The 15,599-nt window shown below is 47.1% G+C and overlaps 6 non-coding genes across 6 annotated transcripts; 2 read left to right on the forward strand and 4 right to left on the reverse strand.

Moving 5' to 3' along the window:
- Nucleotides 1-1,762: 1,762 nt before the first annotated feature.
- Nucleotides 1,763-1,835, reverse strand: trnam-cau (transfer RNA methionine (anticodon CAU)). The gene has a single exon. It is a non-coding gene; the product is annotated as a tRNA-Met (tRNA).
- Nucleotides 1,836-4,189: 2,354 nt separating this feature from the next.
- Nucleotides 4,190-4,261, forward strand: trnae-uuc (transfer RNA glutamic acid (anticodon UUC)). Its single transcript has one exon. It is a non-coding gene; the product is annotated as a tRNA-Glu (tRNA).
- Nucleotides 4,262-4,712: 451 nt separating this feature from the next.
- On the forward strand, nt 4,713-4,785 carry trnav-cac (transfer RNA valine (anticodon CAC)). The gene has a single exon. It is a non-coding gene; the product is annotated as a tRNA-Val (tRNA).
- A 634-nt stretch (nt 4,786-5,419) lies between these two features.
- Nucleotides 5,420-5,491, reverse strand: trnad-guc (transfer RNA aspartic acid (anticodon GUC)). The gene has a single exon. It is a non-coding gene; the product is annotated as a tRNA-Asp (tRNA).
- A 5,925-nt stretch (nt 5,492-11,416) lies between these two features.
- trnat-agu (transfer RNA threonine (anticodon AGU)) lies at nt 11,417-11,490 on the reverse strand. The gene has a single exon. It is a non-coding gene; the product is annotated as a tRNA-Thr (tRNA).
- A 2,087-nt stretch (nt 11,491-13,577) lies between these two features.
- trnae-uuc (transfer RNA glutamic acid (anticodon UUC)) lies at nt 13,578-13,649 on the reverse strand. Its single transcript has one exon. It is a non-coding gene; the product is annotated as a tRNA-Glu (tRNA).
- Nucleotides 13,650-15,599: the final 1,950 nt, after the last annotated feature.

Below are 15,599 nucleotides of genomic sequence, written 5' to 3' on the forward strand. Positions count from 1 at the left end.
TCAGACAGCCATCTTTATCAGTGGAGAACTCAATGCTCTGAGGTTTACTGGCAGAGTCTCACACTGGGTAATATGTTGGTAAATAATGTCCTATGGAATTCTACTATTGATAAATTCTACTATGGAACTGCGATGTGTCCTGAAAAAATCTTCTATGATAGTGGTACAGTCCATCACACCCCACCTACAGCCTTTAAAAGAGAAAAAAATATTCTGATATTATGGTGGAAAAAGAGCCCTGGAATCTTTGTAGAAGGACCAAAGACGGAAAGAACGGGCAGTGTAACCATGGCGAAGAGAAGGGAAATATTGGAGAGAGCTTTTTTCATACACTTTTTATCATTGTTTTTCCAGCCCAACAATGATCAACAAATATGGGCAGGCGTCCTGTGCCAAATCCAATCTACCTTTCTTCCAAGCATACAGGAATGTCAGTGAATTAAATATTGACATATGAAAATACCCAAAAATATGCAATCACACATATGCAGTTTGAGCAAACATAAGACAATACCCAAGTACCACAAACTACCAGGCATCATTAGCAGTTCAGGTGGGGAGCTGTGTCAGCATGCGTAGGCTGCAAAGGAACAAGTAATAGGTCTATTCCATGCTTAAAAGAGAAGAAAGAAAACACAACATTTCAGCCGTGGAGCCCTCACACCTGAAGAAGGCTCCACGGCCGAAACGTTGTGTTTTCTTTCTTCTCTTTTCATCTAGTGTCATTAGCCAGTTCCTGTCAAAATAAAATAGAAATGGATAACATTCTAGAGAGAGTTTGAAATACCAAGGTACAATTTAAACCATATTTCTTCCACTACAACCACAATATTTTGGAGAGATCGCTGAGCCTAACTGTTCTGGCATGCCCGTTAGCCTCCGTCCTGCTTCAGCAATGAATGCAACGGGGCACATTCTGAGGGAGATGCGGTCAATCAGGTTGCAGGAAAACCACGCTATGCTTTTTTTTGAGATCCTGAAAAGGACAGAGGGGCCATGTATATGTGTGCAGCTGGATATGTAATTGCAGGTGGCGTAGCAAATTCTGCTGAAGCCCCACTGCCTGGTGTGGACGGTAGCTGTGCATGTTGCAGCAGAATTGTGCATGTGAGATCAAGGGGGCATGTCATGTGTTTGAGCACTTCACTCCCTTCCGGAAGCACGTGATTCCCTGAGTCCAAAAAATTTGTAAGTTCTTTGGATGACCTGTGGACCGATCTTTCACGATGAAGAATTCCTTAAGAAGAATAGATCTCGGCCCACCATCCCAATGCCTCCATCTCAAAACAGCAACCTCCCACTGCCCTTAGTCTGCAAGGCAGTCCTTTCAAGTGCGATGATGACGCCGGGACCTTCGTTGCCTATTGTACGAGCTGAACTTTTGTGCTCATCAATTCAACGCTCTTTCCATCAACTCATCTTGTCTTTTGACGCTTCGTGTTTTGTGCTCCTTTGACTATCGGCATATCGGGTGACTGCAAACACTGAAGTTCTTGCTTACGGAGTGTGGAATAGTGTTTTCAAGTGATCGCTGTTCTGTCATGTTGACGCCGAGTGAATCTTTCTTTGGCAACATGGGCAGGCTGACAGCAGCGCGAGCGAAAGTAATGGCAAATTTCTTGACTTATTTCTGAATGTGAATGTTCTTTAGAAAAGGGATGCGGCGTTGCTTCTCCCCCGTGTAAAGGTCACGCATTCCAGACGTGGTTATGAGCGAACAGTTGCCGCAAGTGTTTGAAAAGAGCAAGAGAGGAAGCAGCCCTGCCCCGTGTGAGGATCAAACTCAGGACCTTCAGATGATGAGACTGACGCGCTACCAACTACGCCAACGAGGCCAGCTGCAGTACACAGCCGGAAAGTTTGCCTCATGGATTTCAGTCGCCCGTTCCCTAATCTTTAGACGCCCTCTGCTGGATGTTGCATTTGCCTTTTGATCTCACCGATACTTTTTTGGTCTGTTTCTGTTGCGAGTCTGTTTTTCAGATCTCACCTAGCACAAGTCTCTCTGGCTGAAGTGGCCTCTCTGCTTCAGCATCGTGCCCTCACTCAGCCATTAAAAACGTCACTCGGACTTCTGACATGCTGACATGAAATGTCAAGAGAGAGTGGCGGAGACGCTTAAGGCAGAGAGAAGATGAAGAGGGGGCGTGGCTGCGAAATGATTGACAGCTGCATGACGCTCTCCATGCAAGGCGTGACCACAGGCTAAAGGACACCTTTCGGCACATCAAGCTCTAAGCACACACCTGGAGGACGTGGGAAATGATCCCGCTACCTCTCGCATGCAAAGCGAGCGCTGTACCATGCAAGCTAACCCCCCTCGCTGGGGCTCATGCCTCGGTGTCGCCTAGTGCCGCTTGTTCCCCTCTTACCGGGTGCAGTTCACTGCCCTTCGTCTGCAAGGCAGTCGTGTAATTGCGGCTTTCTTGACTTATTGATGAAGGTCTGACTGGACGAGCGAATGACGCCTCTCCCCCGTCCTCAAGCTCGCTGACAGAATAAAATGGAAAGTGCTGCCGTGGCTCATTGGTTTAGGGGTATGATTCTCCCTTAGGGTGTGGGAGGTCCTGGGTTCAACTTGCGAATGAGCCCTTGTGTGTTCTTTTTGTCCTCGTCCACAAGACTGGGAACTGATATCCACATCACCTTGCAGCATCTGCTTATGGCAAACGATGGAATGTGACTAATGACTGAACGAGCCTGGTGAATACTCATCACGTGGCACAATGAGAGCGTGCAGTCAGCTGTCCAAGGCAGCAACCTCATTGCTCGTTCAAAAGAACACGTACTGAAAACTCATCACCACTATGTCGTAAATGAGCACCGCGATCGCTTGTTGTCATGCGTCCTTACTTGGGAAATGCAGAAGCAAAAACTGCCCTCTCTCAGTCACCGAAACGTGTGCGGCTCGCCTTGCACTCTCTGCGCCTCGCATATTTATGGAGCTGTCTGCTCTTCTTTCTGTTGAAGTACGCAAGTTACGTGGCGTACTGCAGACTATGATGTGCTCAATGACAGCTTTCAAGATTTGAAAACTATGAGCTTGATGGCTCAAGTCGAACGAATGTGGTTGTTACGCAATTGATGATCAAACGCACGTATTCTAACGATTCGTGAGAGTATGTTCTAAAGGTCCCTGGCTCGATCCCGGGTTTCGGCATTTTGTTTCATCGCGCCCTTTGTTCCTATCTCCAGCGCCCTCTGCCTAAAGTGACGCGTCCCTTTCTCAGCCCGAAACGCAAGCGAGACACCAGCAGCAGTCCCTACAGGTTTCCGTAGTGTAGCGGCTATCACGTTCGCCTAACACGCGAAAGGTCCCCGGTTCGAGACTGGGTGCAAACAGCCTATTCTTGCACGCTCCTGCACTTCACAGAGGTCTTGAACCACCAGTCATTTGTTCCCAATGTATTTCCGGTGCCTTCATGCACTCTTGTACCAAACGCACGTTTTTTCTGTACCTGGAGCCGATCATTTGCAATTGGGCTATCCCTACAGACCAAGACGAGCTCTGTCGGCTCAAAAGCAGCGCAACACCTGCGAGAACAACAGAAAGATTAGTACCCAGCGGGGGCCTCTTAGTGAGCCCAAGATCTAATCAAGAATCGACTCCAGAAACAGGGCTTGGCGCATTGTTCCATACTCCGACCACTCTTGGTGTAAACAGGTCCCTCCTGGTCTCTGCATGAAATGCACTTTCCTGCGTTTGCTTTGGTGTAACTGGCTTCCCATGCATGGGCGAATGTGAAGAAGATCCTTAGTAAGTCATTGAAGAAACCCGAGAAGAGGTCGGAGTGGCCTCTGTCGTTCATCAACGATCCAGTCAGGCAGTACTCCTCTGTAAAGCGCTGTTCGTTCACATCGATTGGCTTTTTTTTGCCTTCATTCATGCAAGTAGTAAAAGCAGACGCCCCTATTCTGCCGTGACCCGGATTTGAACCAGGGTTGTTGTGGCCACAACGCAAAGTACTGACCACTATACGATCACGGCGAGTTACCGATACACACGTGGCAGGGCGGAAAAGGCTGTGCTCTCTTCGTGTGACATGATTCGGGAAAGTCCTGACGTTGCATTTCAACTGAGCCCCAGTATACATCGACCCTTCGGCACTCTGAGTGACAACTCTCTTGCGTGTTTTCTCATATTTATGTAGTTTGCTTGCATGATGCCCGGAACAGCAGGATTGTGCACTCCCATATGGTCTAGCGGTTAGGATTCCTGGTTTTCACCCAGGCGGCCCGGGTTCGACTCCCGGTATGGGAACGTGTCAATTTTGCCTCCTGCTTTCCAAAAGATCAGCACTGTGTACGAAGGAGCCACATTAAAACTACTCAACGTGCAAAACGTGCGAGAAGAGGGGGCGCTTGTTTCCAGCCGAAACTTCTCGCGTGTGAGACGAGCTGACCATCGCTGCAGGAGGTGGGAGGGTCACTCTGGTAGACAGGGCTGACCTTCGGCAATAGGATTTATACTCTCCAAGATGATATTTGCACTTTCTGGAGAGGCGATTTTCTCCACTTCAGTAGCCCGATTTCGTCGATTGCGTGGAGAGGGCTGTAGAATGTGGCGCCGTCTTTCCTGCTCCGTCCATGACAGGCGTGCTGGTCTCTGGAGAGAGAGCATGGTCCATCAGCGCACCCCAATAAAGGCACTGGAAGCAGCTGAATCGCATTGGCGAAGCTCAGCGCTGGGCCGCTGGGCACATCTGACCACAGTTTCCGTAGTGTAGTGGTTATCACGTTCGCCTCACACGCGAAAGGTCCCCGGATCGAAACCGGGCGGAAACAGACCAGACTTCTTCTGTCGCCACGCACAAAAGGGGATTGGGGATTCACCTAGCGCTGTGATCGAACAGACCCACTCACCTCTTAGTGTGGCGGGATCTGCACAGTGCATGTCGCAGCGCATCCTGCTTTCACTTCAATGCGCGTCCTGATGTACCCCGGTCTCCCGCGTGACAGGTGGGGACAGGTGACAGGTCCACGTGACAGGTCCTATACTAACGAGGAAGACATCACTCTCTCCGACCCCCGGCATCGTGTCCCGACCCACCGTGCTGGAAGCCGACTCGTGCTGTGATTCCTTTACGGAGCAGAAATGACAACCGAGGAGCCGAGAGATCATTTCAGCATTTCGCGTCTGAACGGAAAACACAAACGACCAACTCGGAATGATTTGCCTTTGACGCTTATCAAAGCGTTCTTTGTGCATCGAACAGACCCACTCACCTCTTAGTGTGGCGGGATCTGCACAGTGCATGTCGCAGCGCTCCCTGCTTTCACTTCAATGTGTTTCCTGATGTCGAGTCTTGTGCCGTGCGGAGGCTCTGAAAGCGAGAGCAATGAAAAGGTGCACGACGCTGTGTTAGAAAACAGAGAAGTGAAAGGCAGTCCTTTCTCTAAGGAGGTAAAAGAAAAGCTACTCCCCGTCGGGGAATCGAACCCCGGTCTCCCGCGTGACAGGCGGGGATACTTGCCACTATACTAACGAGGAAGACATCACACGCTCCGACCCCCGGCATCGTGTCCCGACCCAGCGTGCTGGAAGGCGACGCGTGCTGTGATTCCTTTACGGAGCAGAAATGACAACCGAGGAGCCGAGAGATCATTTCAGCATTTCGCGTCTGAACGGAAAACACAAACGACCAACTCGGAATGACTTGCCTTTGACGCTTATATACCTCTTAGTGTGGCGGGATCTGCACAGTGCATGTCGCAGCGCTCCCTGCTTTCACTTCAATGTGCTTCCTGATGTCGAGTCGTGTGCCGTGCGGAGGCTCTGAAAGCGAGAGCAATGAAAAGGTGCACGACACTGTGAAATAAACATTAATAAACGCATATATAACGTCGAAAACACATCTAACACTAGGAGTATACAGCACTCTGCACAGTGTACGAAGTAAATTATTTTCGCAGTAATTAATTATATTTACTATATTTATTATACACGTGTAAATTAATTACTGCGAAAATAATTTACTTCGTACACTGTGCAGAGTGCCGTATACTCCTAGTGTTAGATGTGTTTTCGACGTTATATATGCATTTATTAATGTCGTCGATTTTACGGTTGCAATTCGACGTTGATTATACGTCGAGGCGACGTATATATACGTATAGCCGTATTTTCGCCGTGAATATACGTATATTCGACGAATCAATGCCCACAGCTTGGCATACAAGGGTTTTGCGGAGGGGTCTTGCCACCTGCCTGAAAAAAAAACAGTAAAATGTTTGAGTGCCTATAGAGTTTCTATTTTTATTTTCTTGAGAAAAGTTGATACCATTTCCTGGAAACCCCGTCCCCCATCAGTGCGCGGTGCCCGGGGAAAAATCTGTAGGGGGGCGTCTGAAATTCTGAGCGGGGGTGATATTTCGGTTGAAACGGAGCTGTACGGTGCAGCTACCCAAATGAAATCTCGCAGCTATGCCATTAATTAGTGCTTTATGATAGAAGATATCGACTAGCAATCTGGTATTTGCGATGAAGTTCAGTTTCACATTTTTCGTCACTCTCACTGGAGAGTATTGCCTGGAGCGAAAAGTACCATAAGCGTTCATTTTTGCAGCTACATGGACGTTCTGAATCGTTAAGAAAAAATGTTGTAAAACCAACAGAAAGCACAGACTGCTATAACTAGTCCTAGTTATATAACGATTTTAAGTATAATGATAAACTACTGCAAGGAATCGGTCCACCTGAGCAAACAGGATCGTAATGTTGACACTCAATAACGACACTGATATGTGCAGTTCCTGGACGGATAGCCCTCCTGCCCATCAAACAGACTGAGTGACTGTTCCTGTCATTTAGTGTTGTCTGACCATTGACAAAGTACAACTATTTTTTTAGGGCGCAAATTAAGTTAGGTAAATCTTTTTGCCCAAAACTGAAGGGGCAACATTCCCCCCTCCCCCCGTGATGCCAGGCCTGTCCCCATCCTATTCCATAATGTCATTATATATAATACCATACAACAGTGACCGATCCTTACTAACTACATGCGTTAAAATTGCACATCAGCTCATAGCAGGGGGCACATAGCCGCGATGTATTATCAATGTTATATTTCAACCATAATATCGACAACATTAATAAACGCATACGTTGAGAAAATATCGAACCCAGCATATTTTCCGGTTATATACCACAATGCATTGCTAGTATTCGTTGGTCACAATTTTGGACACATTTTTCAAACGTAGAAGTATATCCGCAAATATCTCAGCAATCCTCTTTTGACGAGTAAGTATGAACAATAATAATACTATCTGAATACATACAGATCTTTCTTAATATTATTTTGATTAAAATAGTACGTGAATAAGCAAAAAATGGCACATAAAATAGTGTGAATGGGGAAGATGACACAAAATCGTTTTGCCGTTTCTCTATTCTTATTCTATGTTGTACTTTCAAACTTTGGGTACTCTTTAATTAGGACAGACTTTATTGCTCAACTGCTATGATGCAAGCCAAATTTCATACATTTATTTCAGTTTTGAGCTTAGTAAACCGTTCACTTTTTAGATTATACTAAAGAAGATATTAATCATCATTTATTTGGGAAGTAATATTATATCATTTTCTCCTAGCTGCGGTGCTGAAGTCCCACCCTACATCAACAGAAAAAGAAATAAAGGAGCATGCAATGTGTTACTTGAAGAATGCATATGAAAGACAGGGGGCCAGGAGATCTGGACACTGAAAATAATAGGTTTTTGGTTCTAACTGTTAGGACAATTAGACAGGGTTTGCAAATAGTGGAAAAAAATCATCTTAACTTCCATTGTAATATTTTTTTTTCTTGGAAATATAGAAGTTGTACATTTTAAAATGTATATTTGAATCAAAATGTGGTTTTGAGTTAGTGTGTTAATGTAATTAGTTTTGTGTTTGTCATTACTATACTGTATATTGCCATGTTACCAGAATTTGTAGCTGAAGTTTAAGACTAGTTGTGTTTTTTTATGATTATTGCCCATATGTTGATTGTTGATTGATTGTATACAATGTATAATTTGAAATACATATGTTTCAGGTGTGAATGTGTATTTTCAGAATACATTTCTAAATCTAATCATTGGCTTGGTTTACTTGTTTCTACACCTATAAAATCTATCTTTGATGTATAATAGACCTCTACCCATATACGTATAATAGACCTCTGAAGTTATACGTATAATAGACCTCTAACCATATACGTATAATAGACCTCTAAAGTTATACGTATAATAGACCTCTAACCATATACGTATAATAGTCCTCTAAAGTTATCCGTATAATAGACCTCTAAAGTTATCCGGAACTCCAACCATATATGTATAATAGTCCTCTAAATTTATCCGTATAATAGAACTCCAACCATTTATGTATAATGAACGTCTAAACATAGACGTATAATTGACGTATAACTTTAGACGTATATTAGAATTTCATTCTAGACGAATTGTAGACCACATTTAGACGTATAAGGTATGCGTTTAATAGACGTATATTATACGTCTTTTGCCCACTGGGTGGGCTCCAGATGCACATGGAAGCAATCAAGTGTTTCATCCGAGCTGTTTCAAAGACTGCCCAAGAGCTTTCCTTTCACAGAGGCGCAACGATTAATGATGGGGGTGCACCCTTCAATGCGCCTTACGACTCTAGGGAGTGATTGAGACGATTCGTAGCGTGTGCTCATTTCTCTCTATTCCCCGTGTTGCAGTGGTAGGATGACGTAAATTACTGCTTCGACACGTAACGGCATTATAATCACGTGCAGGAGCTGAGGGCTTTAGTTTTGTTTCGTTTTCCATGACGTTCGTAAGCGCGCAAATCAAAGGCAAGTCCTGCGTCTAACACGAACGTAAATGCTTTTGAAAGTGCAGTGTGGTGCAGCTTGTAAAATCCTTGTCCACATTTGTGGTTTGTTGATGTTTGTTCTGTCTGCCAAAGTTGCATTTTGACATCCGGACGGGGGGACTTTATCATTTGAACGTGAAGCCAGCCTTAAACCCTCTGAGGTGTGTCTGTCTGCCGGCACGTATCTTGTGAAAGGTATTTTTTTTTAACGGAGAGCAACTTTAAAAAGGTATCCGCAGCCACCTCGCAGTCCGTGTTTGATTATAGGAGGAATGCGGCGGCGGCGAGCTCGCATTTGTCGTGCTCGAGTGTTTAAGGCGATGGGATCGAAATGCGTTGGGGACTCCCCGCGCAGGTTCGAAACCTGCCGACTCCGGCGTCTGCCGCATGTCGCCTTGTGCCTGCGCGGCAGAGGCGAAGTGCCGCTTCTCCTTTCCTGGTACTATAACAACGCGAAATCGCTTGGACCTGCTGCCATGGACATCAATTCTTCAGATAACCACACACCTTGCCTTCGCACCTCTGGTGCTCTGCTTATGCCTTTGAAAACCTAATGAATAAAGCTGAAAGAACCGACACGATATGTAGGTGCTGGTAAAGCACGCAGTAAAGAACTGTTAACAGCAAGGGTTTCAGTGGGTTAACTGAGGAGAAGGCGTGATCGCTAATTGTTGACTTTTTATTTGGTGTTAGAAACACTCTTACTGTGCATGACGTGCAACAAATGTAGCCACAGAAATTGCATCACGCTTTCATGTATGCTATTGCAAACACCAACGTTGCCTAGATAGAAAACCGAAATAGCCGTGGGTTTGCTTGCTGGTCTGAAGGATCTCTCTTCGAATCTCTATCATTTGTCAATGGAAGTAAAAGGCGCTGCAATCTGATACGTTCAGAATCAAACCCGCAGCTGTTGTTCGACTTTATTTCTTGACTAATTACAACTGAGTGTCGCATGAGCAGTTACATAAACTTGTCTGGTATATTTGAACACAAATGCCGTTCTTCAATTAAAACTAACAGTACATTGTCAGGGACATTCAGTTCTATACAAACAAGAGACAGACAAGAGAATATTTCTACCGTTCATGTGGACTACGTGTTGACTTACTGATCGGAATAATTGAAAGGTTCGGGCTCATAGCCGATGCAGTGCGTGCTAATTAGAACAGCAACGCTGAGCTCTCAGCACCGTACTGAGCCCAGGTGTTTTTCTAAAGCTGTCAGGTGCAGTTCATTTACATGAAGGAAATCTCTTACTGGGTACGATTACAATGCAGTAAGTAGCACAGACTACTTAGGGAGCAGCCCGATGTGTTTAAAAATGACCCGAGCCAGGTAAGAGTCAAACCTACAATCTCCTGATTCGTAATCAGACGCCTTATCCATTGCGCCACTGGACCTGGTGTAACACTGCAGGACTGTAACCCAGTGAGCTCAGCCCTGCAACTAGTAAAATATTACCCCCGGTCCATTCTTTTCCAAAAGTGAGAAACACCTGTTTTCTACATGTTGTCTGTTTTAAAACCATATCTCTTTAAACCAAACCAAAGAGTTTGTCTTTTGCACTGCTATTCTGATTCATTTCGATTTCAAAGAAAAAAAAAACATTACCTTCCAAAGCATCATAAAATTGTCCCTTCTTCCAGACTCTACTTCTCTCTTGTAGTAGTACAGCAGACCTTTCCAGGTGAGCAGATCACAGAGTCCGAAATGAGCTTCCTCAATCAAGCAAAGTACCTGAACATGACTCTGTCATCATAAAAGCGCCCCTGTAATAAAGAAATTAAATCCGAAATCAAGAGGGCAGTTGCCTACTGAAATACAAGAAGTCATCAATTTTAACCTAGCAACACATTAAAGGCTGCATCTATACAAGTACGATTCTAGAAATGCTCACCAGATTACGTTTTAAGAAGGAACTGTGCCTCAGGTTCCGCCGAGATCTTAACTCGGATGGCAGGATTCAGAGTCCGGAGTGCGGACTGATGGCGCACGGAGGGTCCATATACTGTGGATCCCTCAGTGATCTTCCGCGTATTCAAACCACCAGCGTGTGACTCCCCTGTCCCCGTGACCTCATTGCTCTGCTCTCTCCTCTGTGCAGCCGAGCCCGACTCACGGTAAAGTGAAAAAAAATATGCCCTCAACGTGAGATTTAGTCTGGAGCGAGGATAGATGTTACCTTTTTATCATTGAACAGGATGTATGTGATGTGGCGACTAGGTTCAATTTTGTATCCTCTTTAAAAGATTAAGGACTGGGGTGAGCGTGATTTACCAGCTAAGAACCCGACGTGCGCACCGTTTAAGCTGCATAGACTCGGTCGTTTAACTCTTCTCCATTAGTAGGGTTAAGGTTAAAGAAAAAAACATTGCTGACTTCTTTTTTTTTTGCCAGCCGCTAGCGCTGATTAGCAAGGTTTGTATTTCATGTTTTGCAAGTTGCATCCATTTTAAGAAAAACAAGTCGCGTTAAAGACAGGAAATGAATACTTGCATTTAATTAAGTCTAGCCGTAGGCGGTTGTCCATAATGACCAGTACTGTTCAAGAAGACAGAACAAAGAAGGCACCGCTGGGATTCGAACCCAGGATCTCCTGTTTACTAGACAGGCGCTTTAACCAACTAAGCCACAGTGCCCCGGGAGTGTTGTCCTTTTGCAGCCACTTGGACACACCTTTAGAAAAACATTTTGTTAGGCATTCTGCCTCAGCCTAAACACCTATAGCTTGCAAAGCGCATGCTATTAGACAGGCACCTCTGCAAGACCTTAAGAGTCTCTTAAACTAGTGATAGTAAGGTGTTCCCAATGGGTGATGTTCGGCTTTCAAATCATCTCTCCGTGGAAGCACCGAGATGCAGCTGTTTAAGGCTTAGAAGCAGCTGACTGTTTCACTACCTAGCTGATCACTGTCAGTCAGGGAGCTTAGAGGTGAAAAGCCTGTCTGAGAGACAATTCGCCGTCGATCAGTTCAATATGTTCCGTACCAGCTCGGCGCACCCGAGATCATCTTGGTAGCCGTGTAGCTCAGATGAGTGAGAGCTTGTGTGTATTTACCACCGTGATTGGATGCCGGCCCTTCTCAGGTCACAGTAAACCTTCTGCTCAAAAAAAGTGAGGTAAAACCTCACTCTGCACAGTAAAACCTAAAAAAGTGAGGTTTTATTTAATCTCTGACCAAGGGAAACGTTTCATTTTTTCAAAGAAATGTTTGTTAAAAAATAAAGTCATAGTTCCATGGGATTCAATCATAGACCGTGTGACATGGAAGTCAGGAACCTAACCCACTAAAGCACTACAGAAACATTATCGACAGACAATGTACAGCGTGTACTATTCTTGTGTTGCGGTACATGAATATAATTATATCGTTATTAATTTCTAATTTATAACTTTATTAACTTTATAAATTAACTTTATAAATTTATTAACGTTATTAATTAATTTCACGACGCACAGACAGAGCGTGGGGAGCCGCCGCCTGCAAACACAGCTCCAGGCAGGACTCCGCTCTGCAGGAGCCGCAGAGCAGAGGAGATGGGGGCAGCTTAGCTCCTGTGCAGAGACCTGAGCTGCTGTTGCTGTCGCTGTCTTTTCTGCACTCGGGGTAGGAGTGAATGTTGAGTTGCCCTTAGAAATGAAGCAGAGCACTTCAACGGCACGGGTGTGTGTGTGTGCGCCCTGGTGATTCTGGGAGACAGATCGAACCTGGGCTAAAAGAGAGGAGGCTTAGCCCTCTTCCATTTACTAGTTCAAAGTTGTACAACCCATTTGTATCTGCTAGGCGGCGCAGTCGTCGTGCACAAAGAACGCTTTGAAAAGCGTCAAAGGCAAGTCATTCTGAGTTGGTTGTTTGTGTTTTCCGTTCAGACGCGAAATGCTGAAATGATCTCTCGGCTCCTCGGTTGTCATTTCTGCTCCGTAAAGGAATCACAGCACGCGTCGGCTTCCAGCACGGTGGGTCGGGACACGATGCCGGGGGGTCGGAGAGAGCGATGTCTTCCTCATTAGTATAGGACCTGTCACCTGTCCCCACCTGTCACGCGGGAGACAGGGGTACATCAGGACGCGCATTGAAGTGAAAGCAGGATGCGCTGCGACATGCACTGTGCAGATCCCGCCACACTAAGAGGTGAGTGGGTCTGTTCGATAACAGCGCTAGGCGAATCCCCAATCCCCTTTTGTGCGTGGCGACAAAAGAAGTCTGAAGTCCGTTTCCACCCGGGGACCTTTCGCGTGTGAGGCGAACGTGATAACCACTACACTACGGAAACAGTGGTCAGATGTGCCCAGCGGCCCAGTGCTGAGCTTCGCCAATGCGATTCAGCGGCTTCCAGTGCCTTTATTGGTGTGCGCTGATGGACCGTGCTCTCTCTCCAGAGTCCAGCACGCCTGTCATGGACGGAGCAGGAAAGGCGGCGCCACATTCTACAGCCCTCTCCACGCAATCGACGAAATCGGGCTACTGAAGTGGAGAAAATCGCCTCTCCAGAAAGTGCAAATATCATCTTGGAGAGTATAAATCCTATTGCCAAAGGTCAGCCCTGTCTACCAGAGTAACCCTCCCACCTCCTGCAGCGATGGTCAGCTCGTCTCACACGCGAGAAGTTTCGGCTGGAAACAAGCGCCCCCTCTTCTCGCACGTTTTGCACGTTCGAGTAGTTTTAATGCGGCTCCTTCGTACACGGTGCTGATCTTTTGGAAAGCAGGAGGCAAAATTAACACGTTCTCATACCGGGAGTCGAACCCGGGCCGCCTGGGTGAAAGCCAGGAATCCTAACCGCTAGACCATATGGGAGCACGCAACCCTGCTGTTCCGGGCATCATGCAAGCAAACCACAGAAATATTAGAAAACACGCAAGAGAGTTGTCACTCAGAGTGTCGAAGGGTCGATGTATACTGGGGCTCAGTTGAAATGCAACGTCAGGACTTTTCCGAATTATGTCACACGAAGAGAGCACAGCCTTTTCCGCCCTGCCACGTGTGTATCGGTAACTCGCCGTGATCGTATAGTGGTCAGTACTTTGCGTTGTGGCCGCAACAACCCCAGTTCGAATCCGGGTCACGGCAGAATAGGGGCGTCTGCTTTTACTACTTGCACGAATGAAGGCAAAAAAAAGCCAATCGATGTGAACGAACGGCGCTTTACAGAGGAGTACTGCCTGACTGGATCGTTGATGAACGACAGAGGCCACTCTGACCTCTTCTCGGGTTTCTTCAATTACTTACTAAGGATCTTCTTCACATTCGCCCATGCAGGGGAAGCCAGTTACACCAAAGCAAACGTAGGAAAGTGCAATTCAAGCAGAGACCAGGAGGGACTTGTTTACACCGAGAGTGGTCGGAGAATGGAACAATGCGCCCAGCCCTGTTGGTGGAGCCGATTCTTGATGAGATCTTGGGCTCACTAAGAAGCCCCCGCTGGATGCTAATCTTTCTGCTGTTCTTGCAGGTCCTGCGCTGCTTTTGAGCCGACAAGGCTCGTCCTGGTCTGTCGGCACAACCCAATTGCAAATGATCGGCTCCGTGTACAGACGGAACGTGCGTTTGGTACAAGACTGCATGAAGGCACCGGAAATACATTGGGAACAAATGACCGGTCGCTCAATACCTCTGTGAAGTACAGGAGCATGCAGAACGAGGCTGTTTCCGCCCGGTCTCGAACCGGGGACTTTTCGCGTGTTAGGCGAACGTGATAGCCGCTACACTACGGAAACCTGCAGGGACAGTTGCTGGTGTCTCGCTTGCGTTTCCGGCTGAGAAAGGGAAGCGTCACTTTAGGCAGGGGGCGCTGGAGAGAGGAACAAAGGGCGCGATGAAACAAAATACCGAAACCCTGGATCTTTAGATCTTCAGTCTAACGCTCTCCCAACTGAGCTATTTCGGCGGTGGACAGAGCGCACAGCCACCTGCTCCAGCCTTCCTGTGTTGCGGCATGAGCGCACCAAGAGGAGCGGGAGAGTGTTGCAGGAACGTCACTCAGAAGGAAAGCCACCCAGCTGCGCCCTCTGAGCTCTGTCCAGCGCATCTTCCTCGCATGGACTCCTGCCTGCGACGGGCAGGAAACAATTAGCAAGAACAGAACAACACCCCATGGGTGTCTCATGACCACACCTTAGGTTGTGACACGTGCAGGTGTGAGGGGTTGCCGGGCTACTTTGGAGCAGAGCTTGGGCGGAGGGGGGGCGGGAAAGCAGACAAAGAGGTGACACCTCAAGGTCTGCACGATCACAGCTCTCCGCCGCCCCAGGCTTCCGCTCGATAAGCTGCTGGACACACCCGCCCCTCCTCACACAGACCGTGGAAAAGCCCCCGAGTGGGAGGGCTCTCTCTTCCTCCCAGGAGCTCTTGGACACGACGCACAGACAGGGTGCGGGGAGCTGCCGCCTGCAAACACGGCTCCAGGCAGGACTCCGCTCCGCAGGAGCCGCAGAGCAGAGCAGAGGAGATGGGGGCAGCTTAGCTCCTGTGCAGAGACCTGAGCTGCTGCTGCTGCAGACGCTGTCTTTTCTGCACTCGGGGTAGGAGTGAATGTTGAGTTGCCCTTAGAAATGAAGCAGAGCACTTCAACGGCACAGGTGTGTGTGTGTGCGTGCGCCCTGGTGATTCTGGGAGACAGATCGAACCTGGGCTAAAAGAGAGGAGGCTTAGCCCTCTTCCATTTGCTACTTCAAAGTTGTACAACCCATTTGTATCTGCTAGGCGGCGCAGTCGTCGTGCACAAAGAACGCTTTGAAAAGCGTCCAA

This window comes from Lepisosteus platostomus, unplaced genomic scaffold (assembly GCF_059453375.1).
Source record: "Lepisosteus platostomus isolate fLepPlt1 unplaced genomic scaffold, fLepPlt1.hap1 Scaffold_97_H1, whole genome shotgun sequence".
NCBI classification, from domain to species: Eukaryota; Metazoa; Chordata; class Actinopteri; order Semionotiformes; family Lepisosteidae; genus Lepisosteus; species Lepisosteus platostomus.